The sequence below is a fragment of the Brassica oleracea genome, chromosome C2, assembly GCF_000695525.1.
Source record: "Brassica oleracea var. oleracea cultivar TO1000 chromosome C2, BOL, whole genome shotgun sequence".
Taxonomy (NCBI): Eukaryota; Viridiplantae; Streptophyta; class Magnoliopsida; order Brassicales; family Brassicaceae; genus Brassica; species Brassica oleracea.
In genome coordinates this window covers 24,831,036-24,839,864 of record NC_027749.1, presented here as the reverse complement: position 1 = coordinate 24,839,864, position 8,829 = coordinate 24,831,036, and the positions used below count along the sequence as shown (strand labels likewise).

At 34.0% G+C, this 8,829-nt stretch overlaps 1 long non-coding RNA gene across 1 annotated transcript; it reads right to left on the bottom strand.

Moving 5' to 3' along the window:
- Positions 1–600: 600 nt before the first annotated feature.
- On the bottom strand, positions 601–7,853 carry LOC106326254. Its single transcript, XR_001267179.1, has 3 exons — positions 7,761–7,853; positions 7,601–7,677; positions 601–1,093 (listed from the first exon to the last, which is right to left on the bottom strand). It is a non-coding gene; the product is annotated as an uncharacterized LOC106326254 (long non-coding RNA).
- Between the last annotated feature and the right edge of the window lie 976 nt (positions 7,854–8,829).

Genomic DNA, 8,829 nt, shown 5'->3' with positions numbered 1-8,829 from the left:
AACATTTATTGATTCACAACAGTTAGAGACTCTTACTTGAGAGAGAGATGGCCGAAGATGGAGCTTGAGAGAGATCGCCGGAGATGGAGCTTGAGAGAGATCGCCGGAGATGGAGCTTGAGAGAGATCGCCGGAGATGGAGCTTGAGAGAGATCGCCGGCTCTTACTTGAGAGAGAGATCGCCGGAGATGGAGCTTGAGAGAGAGAGATCGCCGGAGATGGAGCCTGAGAGAGAGAGATCGCCGGAGATGGAGCTTGAGAGAGAGAGAGCCCGAGAGATGGAGCCTGAGAGAGAGAGATCGCCAGAGATGGAGCCTGAGAGAGAGAGCCCGAGAGATGGAGCCTGAGAGAGAGAGAGCCCGAGAGATGGAGCCTGAGAGAGAGAGAGAGAGAGAGAGAGAGAGAGAGAGAGAGAGAGCCTGAGAGAACCCGTCGTCGATGAACCCGTCGTCGATGAACCCGTCGTTGATGAACCCTCGATGAACCCGTCGTCGATGAACCCGTCGTCGATGAACCCGTCATCGATGAACCCGTCGTCGATGAACACGCCTTCACGATGAACACGCCTTCACCCTCGATGAACCATCGGATCTGATCTAGAGACGAGAATCGCAAGAGAAAGCTTCACGATCTCTTCAATTTCTAATTTTCCCCCAATTAAGCAATTAGAAACCCTAGAAATTAGATATATTGGGTAGCCCAATGTCCATTTGGTCTAAGACCAATATGCCCACGGAGTGAATTGGTTTTTGGCCCAACTGACCATGTGCTATTTGGGCCCGACCATGGACCACCCATATAAGCTTGGACAGGGCTAGCCCAACGGACGGCCCGACCAATTGACAGCTCTAGTTTGAACTTATCTAAATACAACAACAAGGATTAGGAACTGTGTGAGCTATAAAAGGAGTTTAAGAAGTCGTTTGTATTTTTTAGGCTTTGAGAGATTTAAAAACGCGTCTGTAAATTTGTAAAGTTGAGAGATAGAACGTGAGAGTATTTTTTTAATATCCTGACGTAGCTACATTTCTCAGATGTGCACAAAGATAATGTTATCAAAGCCTCGACTTATTCTCATGTCCTCATCGATGTATCTGCAAACATAAAAGTAATCAAACATCTTTATATTAAAACACATTGTTTTTTGTTAGTTGAGCTTTTGTTCACGACAATATTGTATAAACATATATCAGTCTAAACATATATATGATCTTATTATATATGACAAAACTTATACGATTCAAGTAAATAAATAGGGAATCAACCATAGAATCTAAATAAATGAGAGATTTGATGGCGTATTTAATATCAAATCCAATAATATTGGTTTTCTATATTTACTTGATTCCTTTTGTTAATTTTAAGTATGACCGTAATTTATGCAGTAGACAAAATATAGCAAACTGATATACGTAATCGACATAACACAATTTGGTATTGGTTAATACATGAAAGTTACTACTAATTTGTACACAACTTTCATGACCAATTAAAAATTATATATGAAATTGTAGGAATTTTTTTGCCATTTATCTCGCGATGGAATATATTTGATTGACTTAATTCTTATGGCCAAAACCGTATAAGTTATGACTATATATATCATACTAAACTTTCATCATATAATTCGTTCCCCTATAATTCGTTCCCCTATAGTTCGTTCCTTTCATGTTTTATTATTCTATAGCATATGTTTTGTTTTATCTTATATTCGTAATTTATATTATGATAGTTATAATTCTATTGCCTATGTTTTGTTTTATTTTAAATTCATAACTAATTTTATATAAGTATTTGTTTACTCTTATAGATTTCCTTCCACGAACTATACTTCAATTACACCTAACCAATAACACAAGTTTTCAAAAACTCGAAGCTTACCTTATATAAACATGCACAATTTCGTTCAATCTTTCATTATATAACATGTAAAATTTATGACTATGACTTTTATCTTTTTCATATCTATAGATTAAAAATTATAATCTCTTTTGGTCCATTCTTCCCGCGCAGGACGCGGGTTACCATCTAGTTTCATTTTATATGTGTTTTAAGATTTTATTTTTGTTTCTATTTAAATGATGCTTCAGGTTTTTATACAAACATTTAATGTTGTTTGGTGTTTTTGCCAATTATATTTTATTAATTTTTTATTGGTTATATTAGGTTTAATTAATGCAAAATGAATAAAAGTTAACAAATTCTTTATTATTGTGCAAAAATTAAACTTAAACATCAACTAATATGAAACAGAGGGAGTATTGATGTTTTAAAAGAATGTAGACATTTCAATGTGGATCACTATATAGCTTATAAACGTCTATGTGGATATTTTAAAATGAAAACGAAACGTAATTTTTTTATTAATACATGCATAAGTAATTCACAAATTTTATGACAAGAAAAAAAAGTATATGTGAATGTAATATGAACTAGCCTTTGACCCGTGCGCCCGCGTGGATGTTTGTTCTTTATAATTATATGTTTTTACTTGAAAAAACATTCATGTTACAGATTTTGTTTCATTACAACGTCTAGTATTATAATCAAGTTACGCCGTGCATATATATATATATATAGAGTAGTAACGGACATTGATATATAGAGAAAAACACGGTTTGATCAGCAAAAATGCATTTAAATGACTCCCCTCCAAAACTTGTGTTTTGCTTCCAAAAATGAATCAGCTTAACGTGAATTATCCAACTGGATTTTCCATGGTTTTACATCCTTAAGTAGTGTAACATTTTCTATGGGCGCGGCGCGACCATTTTTATGAGTGATGTGAGAATGTGATTGTTCATTGAGTTGATAGGAAGATGTGTATTTATATGCAAGCGGACGCACATGAATATATTTAATATCATAATTAATTACGCTAAATGTATGAAAAATTATAGTGCATATACACAGCATCATAATATTCATTTTTAAAATATTCCCTTTTTAAAATATGTGAATTTCGTATATACTATAGCAGTTAGATATCATTGGATGCAATCTAAACAAAGATTTGTATGTATAAATTAATGGATCTATATACACTCAATCATGTAATAAATATATTATTCAGAGCAGCCAATCAAAAACAATATATGACTGTCCATCACTTAATAAATAGTGGGAAGTTGTGGCTTCGTAAATTTTAGGAAGTTATTAGGTTGACTATGATCCCGTAATATATTATTGACAATTTTGATTGTGCAAACTATTTTGGCACGTAAATATATTTGCAAGATTTTCGGTTATTTTCAAACTTTCCATGTAGGTAATGACGTGCCCCGGTTCGTGGATCAGTCCATTGGAACCAACCAGGATGGAAATCAGGACGTTCTGAATAATTTGACCGAGGTTCGTTCATCTGACCGTACCAGACAGAGCCGTCCCGCGTGCGTCCCGATTGGAGCTTCGGCTGGAACCACGACCAGACGACCGATTTCCCCGTACTGAAGCTCGTCTTCCCCGACCAACTTGACATTCTAAGACCCACGGTCGAGCCAGACTTAGCTTGGGTGGTGAAGAAACCGAAGACGGACATGCATTCTCATCCGGCGGACCATCCGGACAGTCTCGCAAGCGTTCTTATCATTTTCCGTGCCTTGACCAGATCTAGTCTTCTCTATTTTTCGTACTTTGACCAGATCTATTCTTCTCCATTTTCCGTGTCTTGACTAGATCTAGTCAAATTTATATTTTATATGCATTGCTTTCCCACATTTTCTTTAATTGTCTTTGACTATAAAACACTATAAATATGTAGTCCCCTTTGATGAATAAAATCAGTTCAGTTTTGGTTGTTTATTTTCGATTCTTCTTTTCTCCGAGTGAGAGAGAGTTCTTGGTTAGTTCATCGGTTTGAACCGGCTTGTTGATTTGGTGGTCAGCCAATCATTTTTGTGTGTCGTTTTGTGGTTAGCCAACACACTATATTCGTTCTTAGGTGGTTAGCCTTAGATCGTGGTATATCAAGAGTCATTCCGCATCTCTTGACGATCCTTTCAATCCATCTCAGTTCCAGAAGTGCCGTTTGCCTTCTCGTATCATATCCAACACCCAGCTAAATTAGGGTTCTTCAGGTAAGATCCGCACGGTTTAAAATACAGAACTTGTTGGTTAGTTAAACCGAATACATCATCACGTGAAATACCAATCGAACAGTCTATGTTTTATTAAAATCCATTGAGTATGTTCTAAGAAAATCATATTAGTAATATACGTATAAAATTGCGTCAATATCATAATATATCTGAATTAAAATGTATACATATATTAATCTATATATATTGTTTATCCGGTTCAAAATGTAAAGGTAATATACCGGTGTGTATATTGTTTTGGAAGTAGATATCTGATTTTAATTGTAATATATGGTACTCTATCGGCCCACATAAAACTTGCAAATCATCCTAATAGGCTTTGATAATATGTTATAAATTAAGGCTAATTGACGGCCGGGTGGTTTAGAAAAACTTTTAAACGATTGTGTATTAAGTCAGTGGCAAACATTGTAAATATTAGGGAAAACTCATGGCTAAATACAATTTGGGGAAATTGCCAAAAATATCATTTTCAAAGCATCACTTTTCATGTTTACACTAACCACTTTTACCATCATCTTTAATGAAGAGTAAAAGACATTTATAACCTTTTGATTAACTTTGACAAAAAAAAAAAACATATTGTTAACTAAACAAACCACTTTTACCATCATCTTTAATGAAGAGTAAAAGACATTTATAACCTTTTGATTAACTTTGACAAAAAAAAAAAACATATTGTTAACTAAACAAACCACTTTTACCATCATCTTTAATGAAGAGTAAAAGACATTTATAACCTTTTGATTAACTTTGACAAAAAAACATATTGTTAACTAATCTAAACTTAAAACATCTTCTCTAAACCCTAAATCATCAACTCTAAACCCTAAAACATCAATCATCAACCCTAAACCCTGAAACATCAACCCTAAACCCTGAACATCAACTCTAAACCCTAAACTCTAAACCCTAAACCTTTAAATCTAAACCCTAAAACATCAACTCTAAATCCTAAACATAAACCTTAAACCCTAAATCTAAACTTAAAACATCAACTTTAAACCCTAAATCATCAACTCTAAACCCTAAACCATGAAACATCAAGTCTAAAGCGTAAACCCCGAAACATCAACTCTAAACCCTAAAATCTAAATCTTCAAATCTAAACCCTAAAACATCAACTCTAAACCCTAAACGTAAACCCTAAACCCTATATTTTTTGAAATTCGAACCCCAAAACCCTAAACCTTCATATCTAAACCCTAAAACATCAACTCTAAATCCTAAACGTAAACCCTAAACCCTAAAACCCTAAACCTTCAAATCTAAACCCTAAAACATCAACTCTAGGGTTTTAGGGTTTAGAGTTTAGGGGTTAGGATTTAGGGTTTAGAGTTTAGGGTTTAGAGTTGAAGGTTTAGGGTTTAGGGTTTAGAGTTGATGTTTTAGGGTTTTGGGTTAATTTTTAGGGTTTAGAGGGTTTAGGGTTTAATGTTGATAGTTTAGGGTTTAGTATGATGGTTTAGGGTTTAGAGTTGAAGTTTAGGGTTTAGGGTTTAGAGTTGATGTTTTAAGGTTTAGAGTTGAAAGTTTAGGGTTTAGGGTTGATATTTCGGGGTTTAGGGTTTAGAGTTGATGTTTCAGGGTTTAGGGTTCGTCTTTTAAAAAAAAATAGGGTTTAGGATTGATGGTTTAGGGTTTAGAGTTGAGGTTTAGGGTTTAAGGTTTAGGGTTTAAATTTCAAAATATTATAATTCGAAAAAAAAATTAATTTTTTTCTTTTTTTGTAGATTTTCATTTATTTAAATATTTATTTATTATATATATAAAGTACAAGGACATAAGAGTTTTTTGCCACTTAATGAAGAATGTATTTTTAAAAATGTTCTTTTAATGGTCGTAAAAACGAAAAGTGATAGTATAAAAGTAGTAAACATGTAATTTCCCCTACAATGTACTCTTATTTTAATAGTTTAGATATTTATATTTACTAAAAATATGAAATAGTAGTTTCAAATAACTAATTAGATTGGAATAATAGTCACAAAATCACTTATTTTAGAGTTTTTTTTCTAGAAAATAAAAAGATATTGTTACATACAGAATAAATAAAACAATCTATACTATTAAAGTAGAATCTCCAATACGATTCTGCCTGAGATTTTCAAGTTATTTACAAGACTATGCCATTATTTTTTTATTTATTTCTCATCTATAATTAAGTTCATTTTAGAAAATTCGTGCTTTGCATTAAAGTATAACCATTTTGAACAAAAATATAGGAACTTTCAAATAACTTCGGCAACAATATATGCCATTAACTACACAACAATCAATCCTATTTAATTCATTGGTTACCGAATTTTATATTTGTAATTTAGTACCCACAATCTTATCTTCCTCAATGAATCGTCTACTTTTGCAGAGAAATATCGAGTGACAATTGTTTTATTATTACTTTTCTTTTCAAATTTTCTTTTGGTAAGACCAAACAGTCAGATATACGTCGAAGAAACTAGATTACTCGTGGATTGGGTTTCACAAATTATAGATCGAAACTCATTTAAATACTTAACTTTTATCGACAAAAATTTGAAAACCAATTTTTAAAAACAGTAAAACAGAAATAGTTGATTCAAAATTTTCTTTGTATTTCTTTTAATCACAATTTAAAATATGTTATGAAAAAAGATATTTGATTACTTTGTAAAAATAATAGTTTACAATAACCTAAGAATATTAATATAAGGAACTTTTTATAAAAAAACCAATTCTTCACACCAATGAAAATTATGTCTCCACACCAATGAAAATTTGTCATACATAAAACATCAACACAATTAAAAATATCTGTTATCAAATAATGAACACACAAAGTTATAATTAAAAATATTTAATTTTACAACTTTTGATTTTTAAAGGAAACAAATCCTGCGTTTTTAAAGTGCAGGTCAAAAATCTAATATAGTCTTATAAAACAACTTTATATACAACGGTTTTGAATAGATGTTTTGTTTTTCCATAAAACTATACATTGTATAGCGTAAAATAGTATGCTTTTTAACTGTATAACGCATATATACCGTATATGTTTTGCCACACATGTGTATTTAAGATTTATATATATGGTTTGGCTAGAATGCTTTTTGTATAAAAAATTAAAAACAATCATTATGGTAATTTTTGTTGTGATGGTGTTTGAGATTCAAAATTTAACCTGAATTTTATGTAAAAAAACCAATCCTTGAGCAGCACCAAGCATGATCTTAAGCCTTAGTTTCCAAGGCAAAGTTGAGGTTCTTCTTCGAGTGAGAGATGATCTTCTAAGCTGAGATTAGACATGAACTCATAAACCAAATTAAAGCCTCTCTATGTCTTCTGAACAATAGCCTAAGAGCTTCACTACGTTTGGATGACTTAACTTCTGCTAGCCATTGCTCGTGACTCTATTGGGTATTCTATCCAAGCAAGCAACTAATCACGCTAGCAAGCTCTAATACCCATTGTTGACAATTATGTAACCAATTAACCGGTGTTAAAAACACAAAAAGAATTGTTTACCTAGTCCCCTTGTTGTACATCTGGGAAGAAGACTGACATTCTCAATGATTCACTATAATCAAGTCACCTAATGAAATCTTCCACAATAAGCTAAAAATTTAAGCATATTAAACTTGTGTAATTAGGAGATGAAATCCACCGTACAATCAAGAAAAAGCACCTTTAGACTCTTGACCAAATCTTTTTCTTCTTCTTGTCAACTTTGGTGTAGATCTTCCTTTCAATTTCCTCTTTTTCTCTGTTTTATCTATTTTCTCTCTAATAGTGTTCTCAGTGTTAGGAGACAAGAAATTAGGTTTAGGAATATATATGATACCTTCCTAAATCCTTGGGCTTCGTTCAAAACCACTTTAATTTTATTTCTGGCCCAAAAAGTCATGCCTAGATAGCTAGTCTCACGACAGCACCTGACGATGAGCACCTGACCATGAGTACACCTTGCTATCTGTTCCTGTGGCCGGCGGTGACTCTCAAGCCGGTATACCTCTAACCCCTTTCTTCTTCAGCCTCTCCTCCCGTTACTAATCGGCCTCTTCAGAAGGAAGATGTTCGTCGTGTGCCCTGCCTCTGCCTTGATTCAAAGCTGGAATCTTTCGAGTGTGTTGTCTGTATGAAGGGACTGGAATTGAGTGCCAAAACCTCCGCTTGCTTCCACCGGTGCCGTTGCATTCGGTAACTTCCGGTTCTCCTCCTTGGTGTGGGACTTTTAGGGAACCGTCGATCCTCTTCTAGAGTTGTATGGCGTCTAGAGTGGACTTTTCAAAATGAAATCTGGACCAGGACTTTGTCAAGCCTGCTTCGCCTCTACCTCTTCGGGATAGTTCTCGGCTCCTGGAACTATTCTCCGTCTGTTACCCTTCTATGTTTGTGGCTCTTGTTGCAGGTTCTGGCGATGATGTAAAGACTCAAACAACTGGAACTACATATGTTATTCTTAGACTTATCATATGTGAAGGTTTAATCTTGTTGATTAAACCTTTGTGTCTGTGAGAGTGTAACATCCCGATACCTGGCCCAAAATTTTTTTAAAGAGAGCCCGTTAGGACTGCACCCCATTAGGGTAAATGACCTAGGGTTTCCTCCTTTTCCTATAAATCAAGCTGCCTCCTCTCACTTTTCTCTCATTCTGAAACTTGAGCGATGCCCTGCAGAGATTTAGAGAGACTAGGAAACCCTAGCCGTCAAGCTTCTCTTTTCCATTTCTCTCTTCTTCTCTCACGCCTCTCTCT